Consider the following 13741-nt stretch of genomic DNA (forward strand, 5'->3'; position numbering starts at 1 on the left):
TCTCTCTGTACCAATTCTAAATACCCAGCAAAAGGGACAGTCGGCTGCAGCTGGAGGGAAAAGGTATTGCAGCAAGAAACATGACTGCCGTAAACCCCTTGTGGGTTGGGGGCGGCAGGCAAGGAGAACCATGCAGTGATTCCCAGAGAGCAGGCCAGGCAGAAACGGCAAGGTGTGCATTATACTCCATCGTACAGGTGAGGAAACCGGGCCCCAGACAGGTCAAGTTTATCACATCGTACAGGGATTCAGCCAGCAGAATGGGTATTTGACATGTGACTATCTGATTCCCAGTATGTTTTCTTTGTGCTGTCCCAATGTTTCACACAGTTTGGAACACACGCCAAAGATGGTATTTGAAACGATTTGGGGCATTACATAAATGGACATTTTACATTTAATGTGTTAGAAAAATAATAACCAGCACATAAAACCCATAATATAGAATTTCATTTATAAAAAGATTGTAAATGGAAAAACATGTGAGCCAATTAAAATATATATTAAGTAAATCATAGGGTAGGTGGTGTAGTACATATAGATATGATAACAATTGTGAAGATTGTTTGCAAAGGACTAAAGTTTGACAAATATTATTCTGCTACCAAGTCATTTTCCCCCCGAAGTCCAAGGATCTCTTCACATTCTTTATTTCTCCTGTCTCATCTTCTCTCCTCAATAAAAACTAAGTGTAGGGACTCAGTTATCATTTCTATTTCCATTTCCAAAGCAAAACAATAGACATCCACTGAGAATGTGTTCTCTGTTCATCTGTCACATACAGCACATCCCAGCAGGACATCCCTTTATGCAGACTCCATTCTTCATGGGAAGAGTTTGGTTTGTGTCACCAGCTGGGGCGCAGATACATCCCCTTATTTTTGCAAATAAATGAAGCATGAGATTCCCCATACTTCTCAGAAAGTCCATGGCTCCCTATAAAGTCCCCAGAGTCAACCCTGACTGTCATCTTCTCCTCTCTGGGCTCTGTTCAGGACACTGGTCCAGTCCTTTCTGCTCTCATCCTCAGAGTGAGTGCCTTTTCTGGGGTCCTTACTCATCAGAAGATGTTGGCTGAGACTATCCCATTTCAACCCAACAGGTTTCTTTAGCTTTTCATTTCTAAATGGGATGAGAGTTGAGGTGTTTTCCTCCAAGAAGCCTTCTGGCTCCTTCTGTAAAATGGCCACATCCACCCCAAATTCCAAAATGTTTAAAGGGGGTGCTAGTTCAACTCAATTAAAAAGCCATTCACTGAAACCCAACTTCATAGTTGATAAATTTGCTGTAGGACTATTTTAGTAAATTATCAAGTCTCCTGATTAAACAATTACTGATTGTAACGAGTTGTCACTTTGTAACAGTTTGCAGTGTGTGTGTGTGTGTGTGTGTGTGTGTGTGTGTGTGGTTGGTTCCAAAGCTTGTTTCTTGGGGAACTTTGAAAGAATGGTCTCCATTTTGTCTAAGGGCAGCATTTCAAGAAATGTTTAATTAGCCCAAAGTTCAGTGTTAGCAGGCAGTTCAGTCTTAGCATGAACACTTTTAATAGACTGGCCCTTTCAACATCCAGCTTTAGTTTCAAATAGACATTTACCGATTTGATGAGGTACAAATAAAAGAAAATCCTCAGCTGGATTGAGTCTCACTAAACCCAAACTGTGAAATGAACACTATGTACTCTACAGTTTTCTCATCCAAAAGGGATCCCATGTTTGAGTGTATTCATATACATAAAACTGGATGGAAATTGACGTAAAGAACAACAATGAGGGATCCTTGGTTTTGTTTTGTTTTTTAATGAAAAGGATCACTTGAGTTAGATTCGTAATGCAAGTATGCACCATGGCCACGTGAAAGGAGCTTTAAGCATCTTTTGTTTCCTTGTCTTAAAAGGCACACTTCCCTTGGGCTTCCCTGGTGGCGCAGTGGTTGAGAGTCCGCCTGCCGATGCAGGGGACAAGGGTTCGTGCCCCGGTCCGGGAAGATCCCACATGCCGCAGAGCGGCTGGGCCCGTGAGCCATGGCTGCTGAGCCTGCGCGTCCGGAGCCTGTGCTCCGCAACGGGAGAGGCCACAACAGTGAGAGGCCCGCGTACCGCAAAAAAAAAAAAAAAAAAAGGCACACTTCAACACTTTAGAATGCTGATCCCTGGAAAGGGGTGAATCCATTTGCTGAGAATCTTGAAAGGCAGGATGGGGAATTTAAGGCCACGTGCCATCTCATCCCCCTTTGCCGCCAGCCGCAGGTAATGCTCATCCGTCACAGAGCTCTTTCCTACCAATCCCTGAGCACCTTTAAAATCTTTCTTAAGTCTGTTCCAGGCAGTGCAGATCAAATGGTGAACTTTGGGATGGGATGAATCTATTTGCCATCTTAGCTTTGGTTCTGCTGGATTATACACGTTCATCATCGTGGTTCTATTTTCTCCCATTCTTCCCCACTGTTCCACATTCTATTTTTTCGCTCTGCTCTGATGGTTGCTTTTCAGCTTCAGCATATGTACACCAAATGCAGAGAATTATCTATCATTCTGCCAGCCTTTGCTCAGCTTTCTGAATTTATGTACAGAGAGCGTACGTCTCCCTCCCCCCTTCTTGCTAACTTGCTCCTAGAAAAGCAGACCTGTCCTTCTCCAGTCCAGTGTGGGAGCAGCCTGGCTCAGAAAACTCACCTCCACCTGTTTTATGACATGTTCATTACCAGTGTGTCTTAACATTCAACACTGGAAATCTCAGGACACTAAGTCTCAGCCACAGCTTATACCTTGGATTCCACTGTGCTCCAGGCTGTGGACCTCTGGTCTTTCTACTTACCAAGAAGCTGAAGCTGCAGAATTGCCTGAATCAATGTCCAAAGAGCCCCTTTGCGGGTAAATAATCCTAGGAGACAGGAATTTATTTTCCTGGTTTTGCAGAACTGCCCGCCCGCCCGGGGCAATATATCCTGGAAAGATCATAAAAGTCTTCAAAGCCACATTCAAGGTTTTTTCTTTATCAAATCCTAATGCTTTATACATATCTCTGATTTGACCTTTCTTGCATCACATTTTAATTATATGTATATCTTGTTTCCATACTCTCGTACTGACTGGAATGTCCTTCAGGGCATGGATAGTTTTTGTTCACCTGTGTGTCCTGAGGGTAAGTCACAGAGCCTATCATTAGTGGGCAGCAAAGTATACTGGAAAGAGTCAGGCTTAAGCAGAAAATAGCAAATCCCAGTATTGACACTTACTGATTGTGTAGTTGTCTGTGAATTACCTGGGCCTTTTGTAGTAATTTGAATGAGTCACTGGGTTTTAAAAAATTAGATAGAATAAAACATTTTTATAATGAAAAGGGCAGCCACTGCCTGCTCTCCCCACCTCTGTCCTGCTTCTTAGGAGCCATCATTTTTAACTCTTTGAACTGTTTCTTTTGGTGGTTATCTCCATATTTCTAAATATAATTTCTTATATTACTCTTTTGGTTTTGCACATTTTAGATAGTGTCTATTGATGTATTGTTATAATTAATTAGGATTTAACTCCTTCATATATTTGCACATTTTCTTGACAAATTTATATTACAACAATCATTTAACTTTTTAGCAGGGTTTTCAGTATTTTGACTATTTAAAATTTGCTCTAAAATCAGGTGGTACACTATGATTTTATTTTCTTTCTTATATAGTTTTTATGTCTATTTTCTTTTTCCCTAAAGTTTCTGGTTATCATACTTTTATTTTTCTTATTGCAAAATCTCCTTTATAATTTTCCTTCATATTTTTTTCCAAGAGTTCCAGCTGATCAAATATTCTACTAAGCAGTTTTATTAAAATCATTATCATCCTTTCCAGGCTGAACCAGTTTCCCTTCTGTGTGGCATGGCCACCATCCTGGACATCCCTTGTACCCTCGCCTGGCTGGGGACCTCTGTTTCCTGAATTCCATATTTTCCTCTTTCTTGGGTTCCTTCCTTATTTTGCTGGAGCACATCCTTCTTTACTTCCCAAAATGTAGGTAAATTTTCAGAGTCCTTGAATGTGTGGACATACATTTATTTCATGGTTGGGTTAGGTAAGGCTGGAAGTGACTTGACTTCAATGTTTAGAACATGCTCTCTGGTCTTCTTTTTTTTTAAAATAAATTTATTTATTTATATTTATTTTTGGCTGTGTTGTGTCCTTGTTGCTGTGCGCGGGCTCTCTCCAGCTGCGGTGAGCAGGGGCCACTCTTCACTGTGGTACACGGGCCTCTCACTGTGGTGGCCTCTTGTTGTGGAGCACAGGCTCTCGGCACGCAGGCTTCAGCAGTTGTGGCACACGGGCTTAGTTGTTCCGTGGCATGCGGGATCTTCCTGGACGAGCGCTCGAACCTGCTTCCCCTGCATTGGCAGGCGGATTCCTAACCACTGTGCCACCAGGGGAGTCCCTCCCTGGTCTTCTAATATTCAGTGCTGCTGGCAAGACACCACGACTATTCTGATGATCATTCTTTTATAGGGGACCATTATGGGTTGAATTGTGTCCCCCACCAAAAGATATATTAAAGTCCTAATCCCCGGCATCTCAGAATGTGACCTTATTTGTGAATGGAGTCATCGCAGATATAATTAGTTAACTTAAGATGGGGGTCACACTGGAGTATATTTTAGGCATTTTCGATGGATTTCTTCTTAAGGTAGTAAGTGAACAATTGTGCTCTTTTTAAGTTCTTCTACCTTATTCTCTCAAAATAGTTATGTCACATTTTAAAATCCAAATTTATATCAAGTCACTTTATTGCTATAATTATATACACTGTCCACTGCTGAGCCTAGTCATGCATGATGACTACATTTCCTTTTTTTTTCAAAGTTTTTAGTTTTTCCTTGAATTAATAATTGCCTAATTTTTCATTTACTTAGTTTATATATGTAAAATAATTGGAACCGTGCCTGAAAAAGAGTAAGCACTATTTATGTGTTTGCTCTTATCATTTGCCTATTTTCTTACACCCTGTAACAGCTCTACTAAATTATGTAGAGATGGGTCAATTTTCCACATCATCAAACCTATCAAATACTCCATCCATCCTGTTTTTCTCCTGCAGCCTCCTGGTGCCTTCATCCTCCTGTTGGTATCTGGGACCCACCGCTCTCTGAATGAATCCTTAGCTGTGATCCCAGACATCCACCTGCCATCCTCCTTGGGGCTCCCTTCCCCACGCCCCTGAAGTCGGTTTTCCACTCCTTGGTTTACCTTCCCATCTTGTTGGAACACCTCCTCCAGTCACTTCCTGAGAAAGGGTAAGTGAGTGGGAATTGCATTTTTGAGACTTGACATGTTAAAACATTTTTTCACTTGATGCTCACACTTGATTTACAATCTGGGTAGCTATCGATGTCTAAGGTGTAAATTATTTTCCCTTAGAATTTTGAAGTAATTGCTTCATTTTCTTAGCTCCCTATGTTCCTATGGGGAAGTCCAATGCCATTCATATTCCCATACTTTTTAATGTAATTTTCCCCCTACAGGAGCATTTAGGATCTTCTTTTATTCTGAAGTTTCACAGTGATATACTTTAGTTTGGACTTTGGACTTTTATAAGTTTTACTTATGACTCAGAATTTGTGTATCTCCATTCTAGGAAATGTTCTTGCATTTTTTTTCGGTGATAATGTCCTCCTTCTATTTTCTTTGATCTCTCTGAAAGCTCTTATTAGTGGGATGTTCAACCTCCTGGATTAATCTTTTAATTTTCTTGTCTTTCCTCTTTTTTTTAATCCATTGCCTGTCTTTTTATTCTACTTTCTGGGGAACTTTCTTGAATTTATTGTCAAGCACTTATTTTGAATCTTTTTTAAAAAATTGACTCATCATATTTTTAATTTCCAGGAACTCTAAATTATTCTCTGAATGTACTTTTTATGATTGCACTTTTCTTGTTTTATGGATTATAATATCTCCTTTTATTTCTCTGAGGATATTAATTACACTTTCTTTGAAGTTTTTTATGCTCTCTACATTAATCCTGTTGCCTCTTTGTTCAGATCTCTTTTATCAAGTAGGATGATTTTCCCAATTTTTAGTAATTCTCAACTGCCTGTTCACATTAATGAGTAAAGGTGCTTAAACCCAGATGTAGGCCCTGAGTGCACTGGTGGTCACCACTGAAGGGTAGTAGAGGCCAGGCGACATTTTCATTTGAAATTTATAAGCTTTTCCTGGAGTAGGTTTACTTTTCTGTAGAATGATCCTCAAATCAAGGGACTGTGGACGGTCCCCGCCTCATTTACATATTTATAGGCATTTACTTTTAACCTATTTTCAGCAAAGTATAGACTCAAGGAGAAAAAAGCCTGTGGTGTCTTAGAGGGTAGGACAGGGGTTGGGACGAGGACCCAAGTGTCTAAACTGTTGTTATTCACACTTTTCACTCTTCTGTGTGTTCAGCTGCTCACACCACCCTTCTCACCTGTGCCTCGTTTGATACCCCATCCTGTCCTGTTAGTTTCTAAGCCTTTCTCTGTTCCTGGAGGGGCAAATTGGGTTGATTCCTCTCTTTGCAGGCACTTAAGGTTGAAATGTTCTCTCTGCTAAGTCATTTGTTTTCCTCCTTCTATAGTCCATCTTCCCATGTAGTGTGTTAAGATGTCTCTTAGTTTCATTGAAGATGAAATGCGTTGCTTTTTTTCTAGTTCTTACTGTTATTGGGGGAAATTTTTGGAAGGAGAAGGTAGCCAAAATGGATTTACTCTGCCATCTTAAGATGAGAACTTTTCTGTGGAAGCTTTTAGAGACTTTTCTTTATTGTGGTGCCTTAAAATGTGATAACCTGTTAGTAAAATATTAGACCCTATAGCTATGTGTCTTTTCATTCATATGTTTTTAGCTCTTTATATTTTTAGCTACAATGCTTGGAGAAACCCAAATTCTCAACTAGGGATCCTTTGCGGGGGAGATATCACTCAAAATCTTCAGGTAAAAAGAACAGCCAGATGTTCTGCCTGAAGTGGAGGTTTGAGGTTAGGAAGACGGGTTACACACCTGGATGGCGGTGCTCTGTTCACAGAGGGTGTGTCTGGGGAGGAAAGGAAACTATTTTGAGCCCAGTGTTTTAGCTAATTTCCCTGGTTCCAGCCCCCCTATCTTGGTGAACCTTGGTTTCAGCCCCCTATCAGTCTCACCTACCACTCCAAGTCCTGGACTTCTCCAGAGTTTTGCGTTACAGGATAGAGTTTTGTCATGCACACGTCACTCTGCTCATGCACAGAGCTGAGGCTCCATCCATCCTGTGCCATCAATCACCTTTCTCCGTGCTACTTCCCAGAACTTTAATGAAATCCCTTAACTGCTAATGGATTTTCTGCAGGTACTGTCTTCATTGTGAGTTTAAATACTTTCTACTCCTTTACAGTTGTAGAGTTTCAGAGCACAGGGCCTGAAGATGCAGTGCTTGAGAAGTGCCACTACTTTTTTTTTTTTTTTTTTTTTTTTTTTTTTGCGGTACGCGGGCCTCTCACTGTTGTGGCCTCTCCCGTTGCGGAACACAGGCTCCGGACACGCAGGCTCAGTGGCCGTGGCTCACGGGCCCAGCCGCTCCGCAGCATATGGGATCTTCCCAGACCAGGGCACGAACCCGTGTCCCCTGCATCGGCAGGTAGACTCTCAATGACTGCGCCACCAGGGAAGCCCATACTTTTTAACTGTGTATCTTTGGGCAAGCTAGTTAGCATCTCTCTGCCTCAATTTTTTTAATCTGTAAAGCGAGAATAATAATAAGACTTTCCTTGTAGGATTTTGTGAGCATTAAATGAGGTAATCCAGGGACTTCCCTGGTGGCGCAGTGGTTGGGAGTCCGCCTGCCAATGCAGGGGACATGGGTTCGAGCCCTGGTCCAGGAAGATCCCACATGCCGCAGAGCAGGCGGGCCTGTGTGCCACAGCTACTGAGCCTGCATGCCACAACTACTGAAGCCGACGTGCCTAGAGCCTGTACTCCGCAACAAGAGAAGCCACTGCAATGAGAAGCCTGTTCACCGCAACCAAGAGTAGCCCCCGCTCTCTGCAACTAGAGGAAGTCCGCGCATAGCAGTGAAGACCCAATGCAGCCAATAAATAAATAAATAAATAAATAAATTTATTTTTTTAAAAAATTGAGGTGATCCAGATAAATGAAAGGAAAACTTGACATGTAGTAAGCTCATAGCTGACCTTTCAAAAATCTCATTCATTATTTTAGTGGATTTTTAGCATAGAGAAAAAATAAAAGCTTGTTTCAATCCTCTGTCATTAACTGGAAGACTGGTTAACTTTCCTGATATTTACATATTTCAGGCAGTTGCTTGAGGAATTAATGAGCTAATATATGGAAAACACATAGCACACGGCAGACACACAGTCATCATTATTAGTAGTCGCTGAATAGGTGTTTGCTGAATGACTGTTGAAGAGAGTGTTATACAGGAAGCATCCAAGCCTGGATGTTGGACGACCTGCATTTAGTCCTGGTTGCCACTCTCCTTCTGTGACTTGAACAAGTCAGTGAACCTTTCTGAGCCTCAATTTCTTCTTCTGAGACTAGGAATAATAATAGCAGATACTTAATGATGTTATAATGATGAGTCCTACGATCAGTGTTATGCAAACTGTAAAGTGCTTTATAAATAATAAGCTATATGTGGGTGTGCACACCTATGTGTGAGCATGTGAGTTAGGCAGTTTGAAAGACAAAATGCGAAGGGGATACACCCTCATGATGTTGTCAGAGATGTCAAGAAATTACACCACTTCTTAAAAATGTGGCAATTTCCAGATGTAACCCAGACGTCCGTGCCCGAGAACAACTAATTAGCGCCACCATCTCCAGACTTGTGTTCAGGGCTTTCCCACTGCCTGTGGCTCTTAGAGAGCCCAGTCAATGGGGAAAGGCTGCTCATCACTGATCAGAGTGAAGGACCAGTCACTTCCTGCCAAGTTGTTTCTGTCACTGAAACGTACTGGACACAATTTTGATGAAAAGGAAGAGACAAGAGGTTATCTATCTCTGAGTCTTTGCAGGGAGACTCAAGATTACAAATCGGTTCCCCTTAACCAAGAGAATTCCAATTTATTTATTTATGTATTGGTTTGGCAGGGAGAGCTCTCAAAGTTGGGTTTTATTTTCGTAATTTTTCTCAATTAACACTAAGCAATGTTCACAAATGACCAGTGAGAGAATAAGATGAGATGGAAATCTAATCCCCAAGCAGCTCCCACCAAACTCCCATGAAGTGGCTGCTTATGTTAACTTCTGAGGGACCCCCTCCTCAGCCCTGCATCATCTCTCTCCCCCTCAGATAGACCCGTGCACTGACTTGCTCCATGGAGCCTGTTTACAGGGATGCTAGTTATTTTTCCTCGTGCAAAAGCCCACTTCTCACTTTGCAGCTGTGCTCAGTCTCCTGGGGGAGAACAGATCTGAATTTCAGTGCTCCTGACTATATATTGGATGGCCTAAAAATACCCACAAATTTGTCTTCTCTTTCCTAATCGGGCTGGGCTCTTATCGAAAGGCAAACTCTTCTGAGAATTCTGAGGGACTATTACTTCTCACGGATGGCATCAGCTATAAATAGCAGTGCCTTCCAGGTAGCGTGCTGCTGGCTGGCACAGCTCTGCGCTTGCTTTATTCCAGGGAAGATTGAATGCCGCTGGAGGATTCTGGGAGCGAGAAGGCTGGTCTGGCACTTGGGGCTTGGAGGAATTCACAGGGACCCTCCCTGGAGACCCAGCTTCCCTCCCAGCTGGGCACCAGGGTCACAAATACGCATAAGACAAGCCTGAGCTTTTCAGGATCTCATAGCAGAGAGCAGAGCTGCCCAACAGGAGTGCAATGCAAGCTACATATATAATTTTAAAATTTCTAGCAGCCATATTTTAAAAAGTACAAAGAAACAGGCAAATTCATTTTAATAATATATTGTATTTAACATACTATATCCAAAATATAGCCTTTTCAATGTGTAGTCAGTATGAAAAAGATATTTTACATTCCCTTTCTTTTGGGGGGGAGGATACCCACATTGTGACTGATTTTCATTATTTGACAAGCTGTACAGAAAGGTAGGCTGACTGAAGTGTCCCCTCCCCCTCTCCCTCCCTACTACTTAGCTCCTAGGGCAACATTCTTCATACCCTGTTCTTGTCCCTGAGCCTTGAGAAAACATTCTTCGTTTCTGGTTTATCTTTCCTGTCCTCATCCTATCCTTTTCCAAAAATGAGCAGATATACTTTTAAAGAAATATTCCTCCCTTTCCTATATGAAGGGTTCACACTATAGATATTCTTTGGCACTTTGTTATTTTTGACTTAAAAATATATCCTGGAAATCTCTCCATATTGGTACACAAAGATTTCTCTCTCTCTCTCTCTCATTTTTTTTTTGGTTTTGTTTTGTTTTGGCCACGCTGTGTGGCTTGTGGGATCTTAGTTCCCTGACCAGGGATCGAACCTGGGCCCTCAGCAGTAGAAGCGCAGAGTCCTAACCACTGGACCGCCACGGAATTCCCAAAGATTTCTCCTTCTTAATTGAACTTCAGAGCCCTTCATTCTATAGATGTACCAAACTTGTCTCAACTATTCTCCTATGCATGGTCATTTAAGTTGTATGTAACATTTTGCAATTACAAAAAATACTCCTGAAGATTCTGATTCCAAGTACAAGGTATGGGTTTTTTCCCCACACCAAGCGATTTTCTGACACCAGCTGGGTGTCTTGCAATTCAACTCAATTCTGACGCTGTCTACCTAGAGAGAGCATCAGATCCCGCAGATAAAGGGCTCAATCCTGCAAGACTCTCTCCCTCACCCCCGCATCAGATACTAATTGCAAGTCCAGGTTGTCACCTGTGCTTCTGCTGGCCCGGCTATAGATCCGAGGTTCCAACAACCCCTCCTTACGTTGGAATAATTTGCTAGGGCGGCTCACTGAACTCAGAGAAATAGTTTTCCTACTAGATGATTGATTTATTATAAAAGACATAAGTCAGCAATAGCCAGATGGAAGAGATGCATTAGGCAAGGTATGGGGGAAGGGCATGGGGCTTTTATGTCCTTTGACCTCTGAGCTCCTCACTCTCCCTGAATCGCCACGTGTTCACCAGCCCAGAAGCTCTACATTCCCTTTTTATACTAAGTCTTTGAAATGTGTGAATTTTACACATTTAACACATCTCTCTTTGGATTCTAACTTTTTATTGGAATGACTTGATTTTTACTTAAATTTCATAAAACTTGCAGTAGGAAAACTGGATTCACAACAACCCAGGTTGTTTCAAACCTCACAAATTTTCCAATAACTGAATTGAATATCAGTTTTAAAATTTATATTTAAATTAATTAAAATGAAATATGTGGTTCATCAGTTACACTGGCCACATTTCAAGTGCTCACCAGCAGCATGTGGCCGGTGGTTACTACACTGGATTGTGCAGGTCTGGGATAAAGAGGCTGTAGGCTGAACCCCCTTGCATGGGGCAGATTTCAGATCCATCACTGGCTGGGTGACCAACTGACTAACACCATCTCATCACCGTGCTCCAGCCACGTACTCTATTAGAGTATAACTGCTTTACAATGGTGTGTTAGTTTCTGCTGTATCACAAAGTGAATCAGCTATACATATACACATATCCCCATATCTCCTCCCTCTTGCGTCTCCCTCCCACCCTCCCTATCCCACCCCCAGTAGGTGGCCACAGAGCATGAGCTGATCTCCCTGTGCTATGTGGCTGCTTCCCACTAGCTATCTGTTTTACATTTGGTAGTGTGTGTATGTCCGTGCCACTCTCTCACTTCGTCCCAGCTTACCCTCCCCCCTCCCCGTGTTCTCAAGTCCATTCTCTACGTCTGCGTCTTTATTCCTAGGGCAGGACAGGCATACTCTTTTTGTAACATTCTAATTTTAAAGGCTAACAAGCCCCTCCCCTCCACAGACCTTTGCCTGTGCTGTGTTCTTCTTCAGCAGCACCGTCTCTTTTCCCTCTCCACCTCTCATCTCCTCATCTCGTCACCTCCGATTCATCTGTCATCCTCAGCCCAACTGTGACCTGCCCAGACTACATCAGGTCCCCTTTGTAAATCGCTCTCTCATTACCCTGCCTTTCATCTTCCTCCGCTCATTCTCCACAAGCATGGTGAGAACTTGCCACATGCCAGGAACTGTTCTAATGCTTGGAGCACCATCAGGGAACGAAACAGACAAAAATCCCCACCCTCATGGAGGTTATGTTCTGATAGAGGGAAACAGAGAATAAATAATAAATAAAGTCATGCTATGTTACTGGAGAAACTATTAAGTGCTGCGTTTAAAGTAGAGCAGGGTAAAATGGAAGGGGAGTGTGGGATGGAAGGGGAGTGTGGGGTGGAAGCAGGACAGGGGTTCGGCGTAAGATCGTTGAGCCGACTTGAAAGAGGTGAGGGAATCAGCCATGCAGCTGCCTGGAGGAACAGTGTTCCAGGCAGAGGGAACAGCCAGTGCCAAAGCATGGAGACAGAAGGACATCCGGCATGTTCCAGGGCCAGCGGCAGGCCAGAGGGAGCCAGGAAGAAAGAGGCTGGCATGGGTTGGACAGGTAGTAGGGGGTGGGTCATGTAGGGCTTCTAGACTTTGGCTGAGATGTGGTTTCTCCTGAGTGTGAGGGGAGCCACTGGAGGGTTCTGAGCAGATGAATGGTTCTCACTGCAGAGTTAATTTATTATTTCTCCCACGAGGAACTCCACAAGAGGGTTTGTATAACCTGAGCTAGGGAATAAGAATGGTGATCAAGACAGGTTATACGAACCCCCAGGAATTTATATGTTTATCCATTATGAGATACAGCATGTTATGGCCAAGGACTAGAGGTCTTGGGGCCATGTGCTCCTGTGTTAGAATTCTGGCTTCCTCATCCACAGCGCTATAACATCGGGCAAATTACTTAGCAATGAGCAAGACGTTGAGCAAGGCTGCAGGACTCTGCTTCCTTCTCTCTCTGCTTGGCTCCTTTGGAAAGAAGTCTGAAGAACTTTAGGTGGCATCATCTTGCTTGGCTGGAGATGGCAGCTGGTTGGGGGCAGGAAGCCCAGCTGGCAGGAGGGAGAGCAGATGAGGGAAAGGAGAGGAAGGAGGATGGTCCAACAGTCTGGGCATGCTGATTCTCAGAGGTGGGTGAAGTGTGGCCAAGAAGTTCACTGCGGATGTCCCAAAGTGGCAAGTCCTTCTTATACCACCCCCAAGACATGGCACAGTGCAGGAAGGCCCACAGATGGAGTCCCAGTCATTCAAAGAGGAGAAAGGGCAAGGAACTGGTAAGACAGCCGAGTTGCATCAGAACTGCCCTATCAAACCCCACTCTCACATGTGCTCTTCAGGAAACACTGCGGAGCCTCCTTTCAGATGGGAGTGCACAATTGAACCCCCTTTTTCATTTCCTTTCCTTTGGCCAACGGCATATCTCCTCATAATTGAACTTGGAGCTGTTATTTGTTAAGAGTATCAGGTATTTTACAAGTCCTGATTGCATTTGTTTTCATCTTTGCAATAACCCTCAGGCAAGAATTATTATTTGCATTTCCCAGGAAGGAAACTGGGGCTAACAGAAATTCAGTAACTCTCCCAAGGTCAGCCAGTTCGTCAGGTTTGAATCTAGGTCTGTCTTACTCCAAAGCCTGTGCTTTGTGTTTTAATTCATTTGTTCATTCGTTTATTCACTCACATAGGTGAGGAAGACAGACAAATGTCCTGCTCGCATGGAGCTTTC

At 42.9% G+C, this 13741-nt stretch overlaps 1 long non-coding RNA gene across 1 annotated transcript in view; it reads left to right on the plus strand.

Annotated features, from left to right (window-relative positions):
- LOC308629925 overlaps window positions 1-13741 on the plus strand; it is a 241358-nt gene that overhangs the window by 145642 nt on the left and 81975 nt on the right. Inside the window, exon 3 of the long non-coding RNA XR_014017738.1 lies at window positions 5072-5267. This is a non-coding gene — a long non-coding RNA (uncharacterized lncRNA). The remainder of the gene's footprint in view (window positions 1-5071; window positions 5268-13741) is intronic.

The sequence above is a fragment of the Mesoplodon bidens genome (assembly GCF_964165515.1).
Source record: "Mesoplodon bidens genome assembly, chromosome: 16".
NCBI lineage: Eukaryota > Metazoa > Chordata > Mammalia > Artiodactyla > Ziphiidae > Mesoplodon > Mesoplodon bidens.